Genomic DNA, 19,106 nt, shown 5'->3' with positions numbered 1-19,106 from the left:
TGATGATTGTGAAACAATTGAACTATTTAGAATGTCTTCAGTATTTTAAATGCTGAACTCTTGATTTTATACGTTATCTTTATCACTAGCCATAAAACTGCATGCCAAAAAAAAGAGTAATTCTATTTTTATCATGACACGTCTCTGTCATTTTCATATGGTGTGCTGTCACACTTTAACACGTCAGCCAGGGTGAAGATGGTTTTTATACTTCCCCACTCTTTTACTTCTGAAAGCTTGTATTAGTGGTTGTTACGATCATTCTATAAAATATGATATCTCTGTTAAAATGATAAAACATGCTCATAATTTGGCAGGTTGCATCCATGGTGTTCTGTGCACCTATTCATGGGCTAACTGGAGCTGAAAACTGAAGATGAGTGTCTGATTGTCTGGCCTCCATCAGAGACTTGGCCAAAGAAGGGTCACTAGGACAACACTTCACGTGTGTGTGTGTGTGTGTGGTCTATGTGACTTTGTATGCAATACTCAGAATTGCTCTGCCTGTTTTTCAAGGGAAGTAAACTTGGCTACGATTTTTTTAGCAATAAAAAATATTTTGCTAAAATCAATTTCATTTGCATCCGGAATCAATAGAGATTTAGTATGATTTCCTTCTTTTTCAAAAGGGCATCAAAGCCACCAAATTCCTTTGCTGATGCCATCCACGTTTCTGGTTTGAATTCAGTCCAATCCCCGGCTATCTCAATCAAAGACAACCACAACATTGTGAGTATTATGGATAGAAAACCAACATCACACGCATACAAACAACAAACATATAGGAGAGACTACTTCACGGTGGCTGGAATAAGATATATATCCATTTTGAATGTGCCACAGGTGTCATTACCTGGGTTCTTATGTAGTATATGGGGAAATATAAAGCCTGCTACATGATTACCTGACAAGTTTTAAAAAAAAAAGTGAATTTTCTATAAAATCTTTGTCAGATAATCATGTGATGATGGACTTTATTTTGGGATTGCTTGAAGTGTTTTTCTTATTAAACTAGTCCCAGGCAGCCATGAGAAAGACTGTGTGAAATTCTTAAGGGGCCCTGAAGAGAGGAAAGAGAGGCAGAGAGCTGCAAACCCACTCCTGGCCATGAGGGGCGCTCAGGAAGCAGCTGCCCTGTTACGCCCCTTGACAATGCACAGTTCATTAACAGGTTGTTCTTAAAACTCCCCATTAGGAAACAGCTTTCTGTGATCCGCTCTAAGTTTAAAAATCCAAATGTAATTGAGAACATTACAGAAAAAATCATGTAGCATAACCACAGTCACATCATCTCATCCCTTTCCACCTCTTCCCCAAGAAGGTGAGAACTTTCTCTGGTATTTGCTTAATGTACTCTAGGATTGATTTATTTCGAAGTGAATAGCTTTAAACCAAGGGCTTGATTTGCCCTCTGGTGGGCAAATGGATATCTCCATAGATTAGATTAGGGATTATTCTGGGTTTGAAAAGCAAACTGTAACTTCCACTCCAAATTGTTGCTTTGCCACAATACTGCCATCCTCCAAAAGTGGTGCATTAGATAAAATACAGGATAAAACACCTGTGCTCAAACATAACTAGTGTGACCCAAGGCTTTTAGCAAAAGGGGAAGATTTTAGTCCACTGCATAAACCTGCTTAAAATTACTTCAACAAATCTGTAGTCACCTAGGAACTTTGTCGCTGTCGTTGTGCAGCCGCTCTGGTCACTCAGAACTTCTTGGGAAGAGACAGAGAATCCAGGTTTTTTGCTCTAAAAGTCCAGACTTCTATCATTGTAGAGAAAGGACAGCAACTGTTAGCAGTATAGGATCTATGACACACAGTTGAGCAGTTGTGACTCCGTCCAGTTGAGGGATGGATTGCATATGTAGTTATTTTATATATGCCAGATATTATAAAAAAAACCCATATCCTAAGAAGCACATTAGACTTAAATTGTGCCAGAAGGACCTGATCCATGCAGCACTGTTATCCTAAACCTTCCGCTTCTCACTGCATGCCCAATCCAATCCATGATGCGCTGTGTCATTTATTTTCATATGAAATTCAATTCTTTTTATATTGTCCCCAAATGTTGAATGTACTGCATATTTTGGCATTGAAAGTGCATTAACCACACCATAGAAGTTGCTGGGAGAAAGCTGGAGGTTTTGATAACTGGAGCTTTTGGGACCCAGGAAGGTGGAGGTTGCAGTTTTGCTTATTGGTATCCAGGTGGCAGCTTAGGCTTTTGGAATTGGGAGCAGAGGAATTGGAATTGGGGCGGAGGAAGCGGGAATTTCACGTTTATGGGCAGGAGAGCTGGAATTCCCCACCCCAGCAACCTTTGATAGTACTAGCAAGAATGGAAGGCCACTGGCTTGGCGTTTCTGCTGAAATGATAGGACTGATGTACTTAAAGAAGACATTTAGATTGTCATCATTAGGCCTCAGTGTTAACACCCCATTGAAGTGAACAGGAGTGTTCACACCTCCTTGAGAGCTATTTTGTGATTGACTGAGGATTCAGGCACACTTTGAGGGTTATTTTCATAACCAAATGAGTTAGAGACTTTTTTAAAAATAAAAGCTTAGATTCTGGAACAAAACTATGCAGCATGTTTTTTGAAAATCTACAACTATGGGGTTGTTTGCGTGGCTACATAATTGTATTGCATATGGGCTGGGATATAAGAGAGAACAGCTATTCTTCAGGCAATAAGTAATCTAAGCCTGACACAGCTTACTAATATAAGTGAAAAAGTTTTTCATTTTATTTTTATGGTACACACATTTCCATTCTGTTGCAAGGGTTGCAACATTCTTTTGTGATGTGGTTGACCTCTTGGTGCACTGAAACAAATATCACGCTCTGGCTGCAACAAGTCAGCTAATCTGGATAACACTTCAGCAGAAAAACTGTAACATGACAAGCCTTTCATTTTCATAGGTGCTGGAACTAGGCGTGCTGCCACACCCCCTGGTTTGAAGTAGTAATAGCCCAAAAATACATGATTTCCGCTTTCAGCACCCCTCACTACAAAAATTGTTCCAGCACTACTGCTCATTTTACTGATGCGTATTCCACAAAAAGGACACAGCTCTAGATGCCTTTTTAGCTTGCAAGAGGATACGAGAAATGTCAGACAAATTTATTATTCCTTTGGCATACATACCAGGATAGTGTCCAAAAAGACCTCAGCCAATTCAGTTTCAGAGATTTATTCCTCATAGATATCCCAATCCAGCAAAACATTTGTCTAGTTAACTTTAAGTAAGTCCCACTGAAGTCAAAAGTTAAACAGTGGTTTAGTGCTTTCTTACATTGGGGTATTAACACCAATCACAGTTGCTCTGCTATTCTTATGTTCTACCCAGTAACGAAAGAGTAGGAAAGGAGGGAGGGATAGCTCAGTGGTTTGAGTATTAAACCCAGGGTTGTGAGATCAATCCTGGAGGGAGCCATTTAGGGAACTGGGGTAAAAATCTGTCTGGGGAGTAGCCCTGCTTTGAGCAGAGGGTTGAACTAGATGACCTCCTGAGGTCCCTTCTAACCCTCATATTACATGAAACTTCTTTCTGGATAGAGAGTCAGAATTAAGTACCTGAAAGGCCAAAAATGCAGAGACCTATGTAGAATAACACAGATACATGTGACACTTATTTGAAATAGTAGAAATATGGTGAGCCCACCTACAGCCAGATCTGCTGAATCAAAAGGTGCAGAATATGATCTAACATGCCTCCTGCCTCTAGAGTGCCTACTTGCATGAGTTATGACAATCAAACCCTATTTGATTATTCTCCAATACCGGTATCCTGCGTTGGCCCTCCATCCTCAGCAATTCAATCAGTGAGCGCAACATCGGCCTTCCTTTCCCTTGATGTCAAGAAATTCAGTCAGAGATTTTATTTCCTGTTGAGGAACACGTCTGCCATGAGGTTGGGGAACCTCAAGCTGGGATTGTATTTCCCAACTACCAGGGTTAGGCCACCCCTTGGTGCCTGGCTATTAAAAATAAACAAACAAACAAACATAAAGAAAGTACAAGTCACAAAATCTAGAACCACAAAGAGAGAGAAAAAACATGACTTTGCATTTTGAGACTAAGCTGTACGATCCTGCTCCGTTACAGAGATTTCCAGCAGAGGGCTGTAATGGGTTATACGCAAAATATGCAGAAGTAGATACAAGGGGGCAAGAAACAGTGTTTAAGGAAGTAATAGTCAGACCTCAGTGGTTCAGGAGCCAAACTGGTGATCAACATTATCCAAAAGAACCACAGTAGTGTGAATTCACAGTTTCATTTACTTTACAGTGCTACTTGTGGCACCTTAGAGACTAACAAATTATTTCAGCATGAGCTTTCGTGAGCTACAGCTCACTTCTTCGGATGCAGAGAATGGAACACACAGACATGAGATATTTATACATACAGAGAACATGGTTGGGTCATTACACTAATTGAATCTATTTCCCTATGTTAAGTTCTCCTCACACCTTCTATGGGTCATCTTAATTATCACTTCAAAAGTTTTTTTTCTCCTGCTGATGATAGCTCATCTCAATTGATTAGACTCTTCCTGTTGGTATGCATACTTCCACCTTTTCATGTTCTCTGTATGTATAAATATCTCCTGTCTGTGTGTTCCATTCTATGCATCCAAAGAAGTGAGCTGTAGCTCACGAAAGCTCATGCTGAAATAAATTTGTTAGTCTCTAAGGTGCCACAAGTACGCCTGTTCTTTTTGCGGATACAGACTACGGCTGCTACTCTGAAACCGTTACAGTGCTAGATATTCATGTTTAAACAGTGTGCCAGGGGAAATATTTAGTTGTATGTATATTTTAGTTGTTTTATATATATATTATTCTCACAGCACAATGACTGACCAAGTATTATAATTTTATCAGCTACGATTGGTTAATAACATAGTAAACACATCCTGATTGGTTAATAACGTAGAGTGGTTAATAATTAAATCACACTGTTTCATATCAGCGGCTGCAGATGGCAGAGCAGAGGCACAGAGCCATGAAATGACTTGATCAAGATCCCCCAGCTTGTCAATGGCAGAGCCAGGAGAAGAACCCAGATGACCAGAGTCCCTTTCTGGTTCCCTATCCACTGGATTATGCTGCTGGTTGGTAGAAGCTGTTTACTTTAAAGGGGCCACCTCTTAGCCAATGGTCATCTCCAGTGCATCACCCGGGAGAAAAAAATCCATCTCCAGGCATAGACGTGGGAACTAGGGCTGTGGGGGATGCTGCAGTATCCCCAGGTTTTACATGACGCTTCATTATTTCCCCACTAACTTCATTCTCTTTAGGCTTAGTGCATTGCACACACATCCATTCCTGCCACAAGCTTCCTGTGTACCACCCTCCTATCCCCTCTATTTCAGGGATTCCCTGCACCCCGCACATCAGACCAGGGGTTGTGTGTGCCCCACATTTTCCTCCCACACCAGGCCAGGGGCTCTCTGGCCCCCATTCCCTCTCACACATGGTACCAAGGACTCTGTGTATCCCCCATTACCTCCATACACACACCATGCCAGGGGCTCTGTGCGTCCCCCGCATCTTCTCTTTACCCTTTTTCCTCCCTGTGGAATAAACGGACCTATCTGAATTAGGCCTAATGCATAAACTTAACTGTTCTTACTTGTTTTGTAAACTCTGCATTTTCTTTACCTCAAAAGTTCATATGCATAGAGCTTAAGACAGCCTTTTTGCTTAGGGAATCACCTCACTCCAACAGGCTAAGCAAAAGAGAAGGTTACTCACCCTGTTCAGTAACTGAGGCTCTTCAAGACGTGTGTCCCTGTGGGTGCTCCACTTCAGCAGAGTATGGGACCCTCCCCTCTCGCAGGGCCTTAGAGCCCAGGCTCCAGGCCGAGCCCAAATGCCTACACAGCAATTAGACAGCCCCATAGCCTGAGCCCAAGCCCAAGTCAGCTCGGGCCAGCGCCACAGGTTGTCAGTTGCAGTGTAGACTTGCCCTGTGGGGCCAGAAAGGGGGCTGGAGAAAGTAGGAAGAAGTCTGGGGAAGCAGCAAGGGGTGTGAGGGAGCCACACTTGGCTGATTACTACAGTGTCCCTGACTGGAACCCAGAGTAGAGAGAGGGCCTGGGTTCCCTTACTGGCCATTGAGCAAAGTGGGGTGAACCCCTCTTGATATAAGAGGTAAGGACGACTGGAATCCCTGAGGCAAGGCTTGCAAGGACCACCGGGGCCAGAGTTAGGAGCTGAAGACCTAACACAAGATGACTGAACTATTTGTGGGATCTGAATGTGCCTGGGCTGTAGGGCTGAGTCAGCAGGCCAAGCTGACCCCTGCAAGGCCGGAGCAGGTGGCAGCAGGGGGAGAGCCTGCCATGCCCAGCCATGAGGGGAGGAGCAGGCCAGTGAGTCTCACGTCTACCCCATCGTTCCATTATCGTGTTACATCCAGACAGACTAGAGTTGCCACCCCTCCAGGATTGCCCTGGAGTCTCCAGGAATTAAAGGTTAATCTTTGATTAAAGATTATATCATGTGATGAAAATTCCAGGAATATGTCCAGCCAAAATTGGCAACCCTAAGAAGGACAGATGGAGAAATGACATTGCGTTATGTGTTGGGTTTTGCTTGGCCAACTAAAACTTCTATAATAATCACCATATGTACAGACTGACTCCCATATGCAAAGAGGACATTGTACTAGCTAGGTAAGGAAATTTTATATGTATATCTATATATAGGTTGGATATTAGGAAAAACTTTTTCACTCAGAGAGTGGTGAAGAACTGGAATGGGTTACCTAGGGAGGTGGTGGAATCTCCTTCCTTAGAGGTTTTTAAGGTCAGGCTTGACAAAGCCCTGGCTGGGATGATTTAGTTGGGATTGGTCTTGCTTTGAGCAGGGGGTTGGACTAGATGACCTCCTGAGGTCCCTTCCAACCCTGATATTCTATGATTCTATGAAACTAATGCAGCTTCAACAGCCCCAAGCTGCTATTAATATAAACTTGTATTTTAGATTGATTGGACTGAGGGGAGGGCTAGCTCAGTGGTTTGAGCATTGGCCTGCTAAACCCAGGGTTGTGAGCTTAATCCTTGAGGGGGCCATTTAGGAAACTGGGGTAAAAATCAGTCTGGGGATTAGCGCTGCTTTGAGCAGGGGATTGGACTAGATACCTCCTACGGTCCCTTCCAACCCTGATATTCTATGCTGTTAGACTCCATATATTTACAGCACTGTATTTTCAGATGTATTTTACACTTCTCCTATGGCACAACTCTGGTGTGGAAATGGGGAGTGTGCTGCAGCCGTGACTTATGTCCTGGATTTCTTCAGATGCATATTTCATGTGTATTGCAAAGTCTTGCCATTGGGGATGGGCCATCTATCACTCTCATTGAACACGGTCAGACGCCTTTTCCCGTCGGACTGCCAACCTGCATAACTTCCTCCAGGTCAGTACTTCTGGGAGTACAATCGTAACACCCACCCACACTACCTTTGGAGTCATTGGGCCTGATTCTCAGCTCTACGAAGGCACTTTTAAACTACTGGGACATTGATACCCCGTTGGAGGCTCCTGTTTTGCAGCTGGCGTCATGGAGAGGGGCCTTAGTGTGATAAGGCCTTTCGTGTGAGTGAAGCTGGCGGGGTTAGACGGTGGTTAGACTCCGTAGTATTGACCCAAACCCTGACCCACTCTCACTGGCCCTAGGACAGGCAACACATGGTCCTTGCATTTACACCTATGGCAGTTCGACACACCAAAGGGGTCAGTATGTGGCTCCTCTCTAGCTCACACAGAGGTCCCTGCAAGCCTTCTCCAGCACTCTGCTGCTTTCCCTGCTACCACTCCCTGTGTTTGGAATAACTTAGCATCTGCTCAGTCATATGCAGCAATGTATTCAAAATGCTTTAAGCAGGGGTGGATGCACATTCCAGTATTAAGATGTGTTTGAGAGGTGCAGCACAGCGTAATGCAGTGGTTTTCAAACTGCGGGTTGCGACCCAGTCCTGGGTCGTGGCATGTCAGGCACTGGGTTGCCTTGCTCCGGTTAGCACCGCCGACTGGGCTGTTAAAGTCCCATCGGGGGTGCTTTCCGGCTAAGGCAGAGCGCAGTATCATTGAAGATTTTCAGGACATTCTGGAGGAAAAACAGATGAACCTCAACTTTGCTAGGCCCCTCACCTTGTTCACTGTTTTCCATGTCTGAGAACAGCATCCATAGAAATGTTGGGCACTTCTCACCGCCCAGAGAAACAAAGTAGCACTTAACAGCCTGCCACGTATTTACAAGCCTGTTTACAGCTGGGAAAAGACTCAACCAGCGTGTCGGAACATGGCGCAGTAAAGTGGAATACTCCATATCCACAAAGTCAAACATATCCTTCAATAATGCTACTCTCTTAGCAGAACTGCTGAAACGATTGAACGTCTTAATCATCAGAGTCTCAATGTCAACTTGTAGGGTATTGCTACCATGTTTCACAGCATTGTGCAAAACATGGGCAGGGCAGTTTGCAGGCCAGATATTTTCGTTTTGTTTTTTTAAATTCTGGTACACTGATTGTCGCTTTCCGTAATTCACGTTTGCATTATCAGCACAGTAGAAAGACACTTGGTTTAGGTCTAGTTTGTGTGTTGCGGTTTTTCAAGTAATGTGTTGCTTATTGCCTCTGCAGTCTCTTCGTGCTGGCGAGCGGTCCGTCCTGATATCAGGACAAAGGGCATCCCGACTGAAGGGCGGTCGGGACGCGGGACACATGGAGGAAAATTGGGACGGTCCCAATAATATCAGGATTGTCCTACTAATATCGGGATGTCTGGTCACCATAGTGGGGGGTAATAGGAGCCTATATAAGAAAAAGATCCAAAAATCGGGACTGTCCCTATAAAATAGGGACATCTGGTCACCCTAGATACCAGTGTCCTAAGACTGGTAGTGTGAATGCTGGGCCACTGAGTAGCAAACACCGTTCTTTAAAATGCCTATTAATGATGTAAGAACGGGAACAGTCTATAAATGTAGTCTGATATAATACAGTGATTGAGTGTACTCTGCCGTGGCCCCACCATGAAGCTAGGCTGCTTTAGAGGATCTGCCCAACGTTCTATAATTGGGATGCAAGAACTCGACTGTTCCCATGCATTGAACTTTCAGACCAGCTGTCCCCTTTTCCCTTCTGAACTGAAAGGGCCAGTTCATTGATCTAAACCCAATCTCTAATTCCCAGGTGGTATTTTTACTACATTCCTGGGGAGTGCTGGAGAGAACCAATTACATAACTCTGCTGAGGCTGGGGTATGCTGTAGGTGTCTCACATTAATGCTTAGTTTGTTTCTACAAGCTAAACCAAATGCTTTAAGGGCCCGATCCTTGGCCCTCTCTGAGTGCCTTAAGTTAAAGTACTGCTGGAGTGAGACACAGGTGCAGGGGAGTCCTCCACCACTCTGCCTAATTGGAGCGGGGTGGTCACCCCGCTCCTGCCCTGAGGGGGTTAAAGCAGTCTTGGAGAGGGCTGTGGTGGAGAAAAGCCAGGCTGATTGGGGGAAGCAGCCACAGTTGGGGCCACACCCCAATTGGCCCTATAAGAGGGCTGAGGGCCAGAGACTGGGACAGACACACTCTCTCTAGCTTCATTGAGAAAGAAAGACCTGGCTGCCTGGAAGCTGAGGAGGGTACCTAGTGTGGAGCAGGGCTGGGGAAGGGCAGAGGGAGCTGGGGAGCTCTGGCCTAGCAAAGCCCCAGGCTGCAGGCCGAGTTAAGGGCCCACAAAAGGGTACTAGGGCTGCAGAGGGGCAGCCCAGGAATAGGCAAAGGCAGCTGGTCCAACCCCCCTTGCCAATGTTGAGTGGTTTACAGAGCACCGTCTGCCCCAGTGAGTGGGGGCTAGATGATGACTGTCAGTAGCCACTGAGGCAAGGGGAGGATAGAAGGTTGGGGGCTCCCATGGGTGGGGAGACCCAGAGACTGCGGGGGGTATTGCAGAGGGCAGAACCCCAAGAGAAAGGGTACCGGGTCCGGGAGGGACATGGGGGCCAGCGGCAGGTGAGACATCAGCTGGCAGAGGGCGCTCTGGAGCTGGAAAAGAGCTAATTCCCTGGACAACCAGCAGGAGGTGCCATGCCGGTGAGTCATCACCCCGCCACACTAATGAATGTGCCAGGGCATGGAGATGAGATGGGGGGAGGGGGCTGGAATGCACAACAATCTGGCTGATCTTCATATTTAGGGTGGTTTTGTGTTTGTGGGGGAACCAATAAATAATAGAACCTTTAGAAGCCAGGTCTACATTAGAAAATTAGGTCAGTTTAACTACACTGGTCACAGATGTGAAAAATCCACACCCCAAGCGGCATTGTTAAGCCAACCTAAGTCCCCATGTAGACAATGTTAGGTTGATGGAAGCATTCTTCTGTCAGCCTACCTACACCGATGGGAGAATCCCTCCTGTCAGCACAGGTAGTGTCTACACTGAAGTGCTACAGTGGTGTAGCTGCAGCGGTGCAGCTGTGCCACTGTAGCATTTCAAGTGTAGACAAGCCCTTAGGGGCACAACCCCATGCTCTGGGTGTCCCTAAACCTCTGACTGCCAGAAGCTGGGAGCAGGTAACAGAGGAGGGATGACTAACTGCCCTGTTCTGTTCATTCCCTCTGAAGCACCTGCCATTGGCCACTGTTGGAAAACAGGAGACTGGGCTAGAGGGACTATTGGTCTGACCCAGTATGGCCGGTCTTGTGTTCTGTTCATTATATCCTCAAAGTAACTGTCTGACATATTGACATCTTGGCTGACTTTGATTTACTACACACAGGAGTTCACACATGGAAAGGAGATTCCCCTTTATTTGACTATAGTAAGAACGAGACACATCTTAATGCCGGGTAAACGTCTTTGGACAAATTCTGCATTGAGTTAGATGTTTGTAACCCTGTTGAAGTGCTTTAACCCCCAAAGGGCTGCATAATCCTCATGGAAGAATTTCCACTTTTGTATTGAAGGCAGCCTTCGTAAGTGAACAGGAAAGAGAAGCTAGTTGATCTTGCAGGTTAGAATGGGAGACTTGACTCAGCACAGGCCAATCTTGCTGCTGCCTTCATATCCTGGATTCAAAGGAGGAAAAATCAAGTTTGGTGTAAAGAGGAAGTTACAATTCCACGCGTGGCAGGGTGATGTAAAGGGACATCATAATTTGATGGGCAAGAGCAATCAGCTGGTGATAGATGAATCTCCCTGCATTGCAACACTGCTGTTGAATAGTGTAAGACATACTGGAACAGATGCATGTTTTTCCTTGAATTGATCATCTCAAGATAAATAATGAAGATATACAGTTCCAGATACCTCCACCTACTGACCTGATACCCTCCCTTGTTTCAAAGTCTTAGGCAAGGTCTACACTACAGACCTATATCAGTATAACTACATCACTCAGGGGTGTGAAAAATCCACACCCTCGAGTGACATAGTTATACCAACCTAACAGCCTGTGTAGACAGCACTGTGTCGAAGGAGAAGCTATGTCAACATAGCTACCATCTCTTGGGTGATGGTACGTTGATAGCAGAAGCTCTCCTGTTCACGTAGTAACATCTTCACTCAAGCACTGCAGGGGCACAGGTGTGCTGCTGGAGCACTGTATGTGAAGACAAGCCCTGAGTTCTCATTCCTTTCTTCCCGGCCAGTTCCTGTTAACCTCCCTCATCCATTTACTCCCACTGAGCCAATGCCATCCTTCCCTTTTTAGATTCAAATTATTTGTTATCTAGCCAACAGTGAAATTTGGGTTTCCCATATCGGTAGTACTTGGTACATATAGTTTGCTCCTCCACAGTAATGTCTTCAGACACTATCCTATGTGATACTGCAGTGAAGTCATAACTAGCGATGGGAGAACTTCAAAGATATGTTCAAATGCTATTTAAACTATTTTGGGCTGTGAGAATCAAACGTCCACACTACCCGCCAGACCGGTGGGTAGTGATCGATCTATCGGGGATCGATTTATCATGTCTCATCTAGACGCGATAAATCGATCCCCGAATGCGCTCCCCGTCAATTCCGGAAATTCACCAGAGCGAGAGGCGGAAGCAGAGTTGACGGGGGAGCCACGGCCATGATCCCGCGCCGTGAGGATGGGAGGTAAGTCGATCTAAGATACATCGACTTCAGCTACGCTATTCTCATAGCTGAAGTTGTGTATCTTACATCGACACCCCCGCCCAGTGTAGACCAGGCCCAGGATAGACATTTCTGTGTTGTTGTTTTTTCCCATCTATCATGCAGTAGCATTCAAAATTATTTTCCTTATTTGCTTTTAAATACAGTATTTCTGTACAACTTCCAAAAGTTATTTCTTTTAAAATAGTCTTTTAAATCAGTAAAAAAAAGCTTCCAAGGCAAATAAAGAAAACCCGTTGTTTTCCATGTTTCTTGATTCACAGTAGCTTATAAAGTAGCATTGAGAAATGAATTTTAAAACTATTTTTCGTATGCTACTAAAATCATTACCACGTCAGTATGAATGCTGCCAATTTTTGCCCTTCAAATTTAGCACAGTATTGCACAGAGTATCACTAGCTCTGCCCACAGAGGCCCCAGTCAAATAATGCACTCAAGCACGTGCATAACTTTAATGTCATAAGAAGTCCCAGGGAAGTTAAGCATTTTAGTGGTTTTTGGGGTCAGGGCTGGCTTTTTTTTTTTTAAACCAACCAAACAAAATCCCCCAACTGATAATTATAAATCACATTGACAACTTTAAAATCTAATGCAGTGGTGTCAACACATTCCTTTCCCTCTCTGCTCATTTCAAGAGAATTTACTCATATCCTAAAGACTACAATTGTATCCAGATGCCGAGAGTCAAGATGAAATTGTCAGGGTCGGGAATCTGTTGATGAGCAGCAGCCTAGTACTGGAAGATAACTCGTCAATGTTCCTTTGAAATCTGCTATTGATAGCTGCTTCCAAGAGTGTGGAGACAAAACTTGCGTTACAAGTTACCACATTTAAAAAGAAAACTCTGGCGCTATCTTAGCTATGGTGCTATGAAACCCTTCACTACCGTGGTGGCCGTAAAGGCTGGAGCCAGTGCAGTACTATCATGCATCATCGCGCCTTAACTTTCTTGTACTTTGTCATGATTTTTCAGGGTTGTATCCAGTCTGGGGCAATACCTGAGGTATTAACTTGGGTGATAACACTTGGGTCTGAAAGCCCAGGTTGGCCTCATTTAGGTGTTGTGTATTTGGTTGTCATGGTTTTGTTGCTATGGCAACTGAGTTAGATTATTATGGGTTAGCTCAACCGGTTTCAACCGGCTGGAGGAGCTCTCTGTATATATGTAAATAAAATGGAGGTTTTGGTTAGCTGCCTGCTCTCTGGCCTCAAGTGATTGCTTCCTACACCGGCTGCCCCAAGGATATAACACTGGCGATGAGGGTGAGACTCCGGTGCTGCTCCAGTAACAGAAGGAAGTAGAAGTTAAGGTAAAGAACAAACAAAAAAGCTGCTTGTTTGCACTGACTGTGAAAGTGAAACTAAAAATCATGGCTACTCTGACCAGGCCCCTGGAGCCTTTTGATGAGAATACAGAGCAGTGGCATGTGTATACTGAGCGTTTTGAGCTTTTTGGTATTGCAAATGACATTACAGAAGCGAAGAAGGTGCCAATATTCTTAACTGTTGTAGGGGCTAAAACCTACTCTCTGCTACGCAGCTTACTACACCCTGTTAAGCCTGAGACTAAATCTTACAGTGACATTGTGGAAATCCTGGGGTCTCATTTCTCCCTAAAACCACTGGTAATTAGGTTCCACAAAAGAGACCAAAAGGAAGATGAAACAGTTGTACAATTTGTAGCCATTTTAAAAAAGCTAGCAGAACACTGTGAATTTAAAGAAATGTTACATGATGCCCTGCGTGACAGGTTAGTGTGTGGCCTGTACAGTGAAGCTATACGGAAGCGCCTACTGACAGAGGCTCAGCTTACCTTACAGAAGGCTGTTGATATTGCTGTCTCCATGGAACTGGCTACAAGGGAGGCACAATACATCGGTGCACCCCCTAGGGTGCAAAAAGTGTCACAAGAACCGACCCACAAAACTGTGCAGAGTCAAGAATGTTACCGCTGTGGTAAGCCGGGTCACCAGGCATCAGAATGCTGGTGTAAGGACCTGGTGTGTCGACACTGTGGCAAAAAGGGACACATTGAGTGTGCCTGTAAACAAAAGAAAAAGAGGCCTGTGGTCTGGCCGACAAAAAGAGGAACCCTGCATACTCTAGAGCAAACCCAGGATGATCATGGTGACACCTCATCGCAAGAGGAAGTGCCACTGCATGTTTTGTCTTTGGCAATGGGCTCACATGAATACTGGGTAACCCCGTTATTGGATGGCAAACGTATACGCATGGAACTGGACACCGGTGCAGCCGTCTCACTGATCTCCGAGACTGTGTATAAAGAAAAGCTACAGCATCTTCCGCTTAAGGCAACAAAAACTGTTCTGAAGACGTATACGGGAGAAGCTGTGCCTATGCTGGGCACTATTGATGTTAAGGTGGAGCTCAATGGACAGGTGGCTAAATTGCCACTGTTTGTGGTGAGAGGTAACTACCCAGCCTTAATGGGTAGGTCTTGGCTTGGGAAGATTCAACTGAACTGGGCAGAAGTGCACCGGATGACTAAAGAAGAAACCAGTCTAACCCCTATACTAAGGAAACATGCTGCTGTTTTTGGAGATGATTTGGGAAGTATGAAGGGAATCACTGTGACATTGAACATTAAACCTGGCAGTCCACCAAAATATCTGAAAGCCCGAACTGTGCCATATGCCATCAGGCCAAAAGTTGAAGCAGACCTGGAGCGCCTGGTCACCAATGGAGTCCTAATACCAGTTACCCATAGCTCATGGGCCACTCCTATCGTTCCAATCGTGAAGAAAGATGGCTCTCTCCGGATTTGCAGTGATTTTAAAGTCACTGTCAACCCAGTGTTGTGTGCAGAGCAATACCCGCTTCCCCGCATCGATGACCTCTTCGCAGGCCTGGCTGGGGGACAAAAGTTCAGTAAGATTGATCTGAGTCAAGCATATTTACAGATGCATGTCGATGAAAAGTCCCAAGAGCTGTTGACTATTGTGACTCATAAGGGGCTTTATCGATACTGTCGTCTACCCTTCGGAATAACATCTGCTCCCGCCCTGTTCCAGAGGGCTATGGACCAGATCTTGTGTGGCTTGTCAGGAGTTCAGTGCTATCTGGATGATATCCTGGTCACTGGAAGAAATGAAGAGGATCACTTAAAGAATTTAGAGGCTACCCTACAAAGACTGGAAGAGTATGGCCTATGAGTTTGCAAAGACAAGTGTGAATTCTTCAAGCCCTCTGTTGAATATTTGGGACACATCATTGATTCTGCAGGTCTTCATAAGGCCCCTGCAAAAGTTAAAGCTATTGTGGAGGCTCCCCCACCTCGAAATGTAAGCCAGCTGCGCTCGTTTCTAGGACTCCTGAACTATTATGGAAAGTTCATCTCACAGTTAGCCACACTGCTAAAACCACTTCATGAGCTCCTTGGGCAGAACAAGGCCTGGAAGTGGACTGAAGCCTGTGATGTTGCGTTTAACAAAGCTAAGGATGCATTGCTAAATTCTGAAGTTCTAACGCACTTTGATCCATCCTTACCACTGCAATTGGCCTGCGATGCCTCCCCTTATGGAGTGGGAGCAGTCGTGTCACATATTATGCCTTCAGGAGAAGAGAGACCTATTGCTTTTGCTTCACGCACTCTAAGCAAAGCAGAAACTAACTACGCCCAAATCGAACGTGAGGCATTAGGAATTGTTTTTGGAATTCGGAAGTTTCATCAGTACCTGTTTGGGCGAAAATTTACTCTTCTCACAGACCATCGACCTCTGACATCAATTTTTGGACCTTACACAGGCATTCCCCCATTAGCTGCTAGTCGTATGCAACGTTGGGCATTGTTACTTTCAGCACACACATATGAAATCAAATATCGGAAATCCACTCTACACGGCAATGCAGATGGCCTCTCAAGGTTGCCTTTGCTGGTCAAACACCAAGATAGTGCCCACAAGGAAATCTTCTACTTTGAACAGGTAGAGAATACACCCATCACTGCTACTCAGATAAAGAAGGCAACTCGCGTTGACCCAGTATTGTCCCACGTTATGGACCTGGTGATGCATGGAACATCTCGACAAACCTCTCCGGTCTCATCCGACCTTGTTCCCTACATGTCCAAGCGGACGGAGTTATCGGTCCAATCTGGTTGTTTGTTGTGGGGGAGACGTGTCATTATTCCACCACCACTGAGATCACAGATGTTAGAACAGCTACATTCCGGTCACTGTGGAATAGTGCGCATGAAGGAAATTGCACGAAGCTATTTTTGGTGGCCTGGACTGGACAGCGCTATTGAAGAGAAGGCAAAAGCTTGTATGTCATGTCAGGGTGTGAGGAATGCACCCCAGTGGGCACCCCTACACCCATGGGACTGGCCTGAAAACCCGTGGCAACGTATTCACGTTGACTTTGCTGGCCCCCTTGAAGGAAGCATGTTCTTGGTGGCAATAGATGCCCATTCTAAATGGCCAGAAGTCTCTATAATGCAGTCCACTTCTGCAGAGAGTACTATCCAAAAACTACGAGGACTCTTTAGTCGTTTTGGTCTGCCAGAACAACTTGTGAGCGACAACGGACCGCAGTTCGTTTCTCAGGAGTTTCAAAATTTTATGAAAGCAAATGGGATACACCACATCACGTCAGCACCATATCATCCGTCCACCAACGGATTAGCTGAAAGATTTGTGCAGACAATGAAAAACGCTTTGAAATCAGCAAGGGGACAACACTCCATTCAAAAGCGTCTGGATACCTTTTTACTTTCCTACAGAAACACACCTCATGCTACGACCCACGCATCTCCGGCCTTTCTAATGATGGGACGACAGCTGCGCACTTGCTTTGATCTGCTGAAACCTTCTGAACCCCGACAAATTGTGCAACATCAGCAGCAATATCAAGTCATCAGACGGGCACCCAGAGCAAAAGACCGAACCTTTAGCCCGGGACAGCCAGTTTTGGCTCGGAATTATACTTCCAGAGCTAAATGGGTTCCGGCCACAGTCATCACTCAAACAGGACCTGTTTCCTACACAGTCCGGACTGCAGGGAATCTTACCTGGCGGCGACATGTAGATCAGCTGTTGCCAGGTCATGCCAGTCCTCAGGACCCATCTGCAGTTGAGGGGTCTGACTTCACCTCTTCTGGTGAGGGATCGAATCACGAGTCACCTGTTTCTGACTGTTCTCCTCCATTACTGCCGGCGGCTGAGATACCCCTTTGCCCAGCACGAGCTGATACTACCTCCTCACCTGTTCGTGCTGCGGACCCTGAGCCCCTAGTGCTTTCGGGTGCAATAACACCAGTAGTTCGCCGTAATCCACCTAGAGACAGAAGGCCTCCTCATCGGCTGGATCTTTAGCTAGGGCGAACCCACGGTTATGGGGCAAAATAATCCCCAGGGTTTAGCCGGGAATGGAGGCAGTCTACCCTCCTTCTCTAGTCTAGTGTGTGTTTTATTTAGGGGATGTTCTTATTAGGGGGGGAGGAATATGTTGTGTATTTGGTTGTCATGGTTTTGTTGCTATGGCAACTGAGTTAGATTATTATGGGTTAGCTCAACCGGTTTCAACCGGCTGGAGGAGCTCTCTGTATATATGTAAATAAAATGGAGGTTTTGGTTAGCTGCCTGCTCTCTGGCCTCAAGTGATTGCTTCCTACACCGGCTGCCCCAAGGATATAACATTAGGTTTGAGGAGCCAGACAGCAAAGCTCTACCTGAATTTGTGTCCTCGCTGGTGATGCATTCTCTGTGTGTCCCCTTAGGAGTTCAGGGGGCATAACCCAGGGTGCTTTGTGTTGCAGTAAGACGAACTGCTCTCTGATTCTTTCCCAGTGACTTGTGGGAGAACTTATTTGTCCTTTTGGAAACACAAGGGGAATTGTGGGAAGGCATTGGAAGACTATCAGCACTCAAAACCTGCCCACGCTGCAGCTAGGACTATCAGCCTGAGTGAAAGTGGGACCCGGCTCTAACCCATATCCCCAGCTGAGCCAGCTAGCCCAGATTGCAAGCACCAGTCAACTCAGGGGAGACAATGTTGTATGTGGATGAGAGAGGGGTTAGGGACAACACCGAAGTAAGAGCCTGAATTAATGCAGTGAACGCAGACCCAGAGGGTACGTCTACACTGCACTCAAACACTTGTGGCTGGCCTGAGTCAGCTGTCTTGGGCTCGGGCTATGGGGCTATAAAATTGCCTTGTAGATGTTTGAGCTCAGGCTGGAGCCCTGGCTCTGTGACCCACGGGGGTCTCAGAATAATAGAAGCATCTCTGAATACTAGGTTTTCTATAATCCATTCTAAATTAATTCACCAGGAACACATTGCGCCCCTGAAATCACATAGCAATTTTATTCTTTATGATTCTGGCAGCTAGGGTCAATAAAGAATCACAGCTGACATCTCACGATCCCTTATGACTATCACAGGAGATCAGGGCCCAGGAGCTAAAGCACTCGTGTTCACAGCACTTCTAAGAGCTAAAGGAAGAATTGCGATACAGTGGACGAGAACAAAGAAAGCCTATATCCTCGGTGTAATGAAAGCAGTCATGCTGGAAATACATAGCAAAATAAGGAAGAATATTAGAGAATGCCCCAAAACACAGATTCAAGTCAGCAAACACAATATCAGATTAGCTTCACTGTGATCCATTGAAAATTATGACTCTATGTAACACTTGGCAGCAGGGTATTTATTAATGTAATTGACCACCTAATGTACCTGCATTCTAGTACCTGCATTGTTTAATTAAACTGGGATTAATCGGATTTTTTTAAATTATTTGGTTTCTCTTATTTTGATAATTTTAAATGTTATGCATATAATACTAGTATCAATGGTGTTCCTCCCGTTTTAAAAAAATGCTATTTTAATACTGCATTGTATAAGAGGAAGAGTGGTCTTGTGGTGACGAGTTCTGGGTTGTATCCTGGCTCTGCCACAGATTTTTTTTATGTGACT

The 19,106-nt window shown here is 45.3% G+C and overlaps 1 protein-coding gene across 4 annotated transcripts in view; it reads right to left on the bottom strand.

The window, feature by feature from the left end:
* Positions 1-19,106, bottom strand: part of LOC123371138 (growth-regulated alpha protein-like) — an 886,915-nt gene that overhangs the window by 133,920 nt on the left and 733,889 nt on the right. The window lies entirely within an intron of this gene.

The sequence above is a fragment of the Mauremys mutica genome, chromosome 5 (genome assembly GCF_020497125.1).
Source record: "Mauremys mutica isolate MM-2020 ecotype Southern chromosome 5, ASM2049712v1, whole genome shotgun sequence".
Classification (NCBI taxonomy): Eukaryota; Metazoa; Chordata; order Testudines; family Geoemydidae; genus Mauremys; species Mauremys mutica.
The sequence above is the reverse complement of the archived record's forward strand: the minus strand, read 5'-3'. Positions and strand labels throughout refer to the sequence as shown.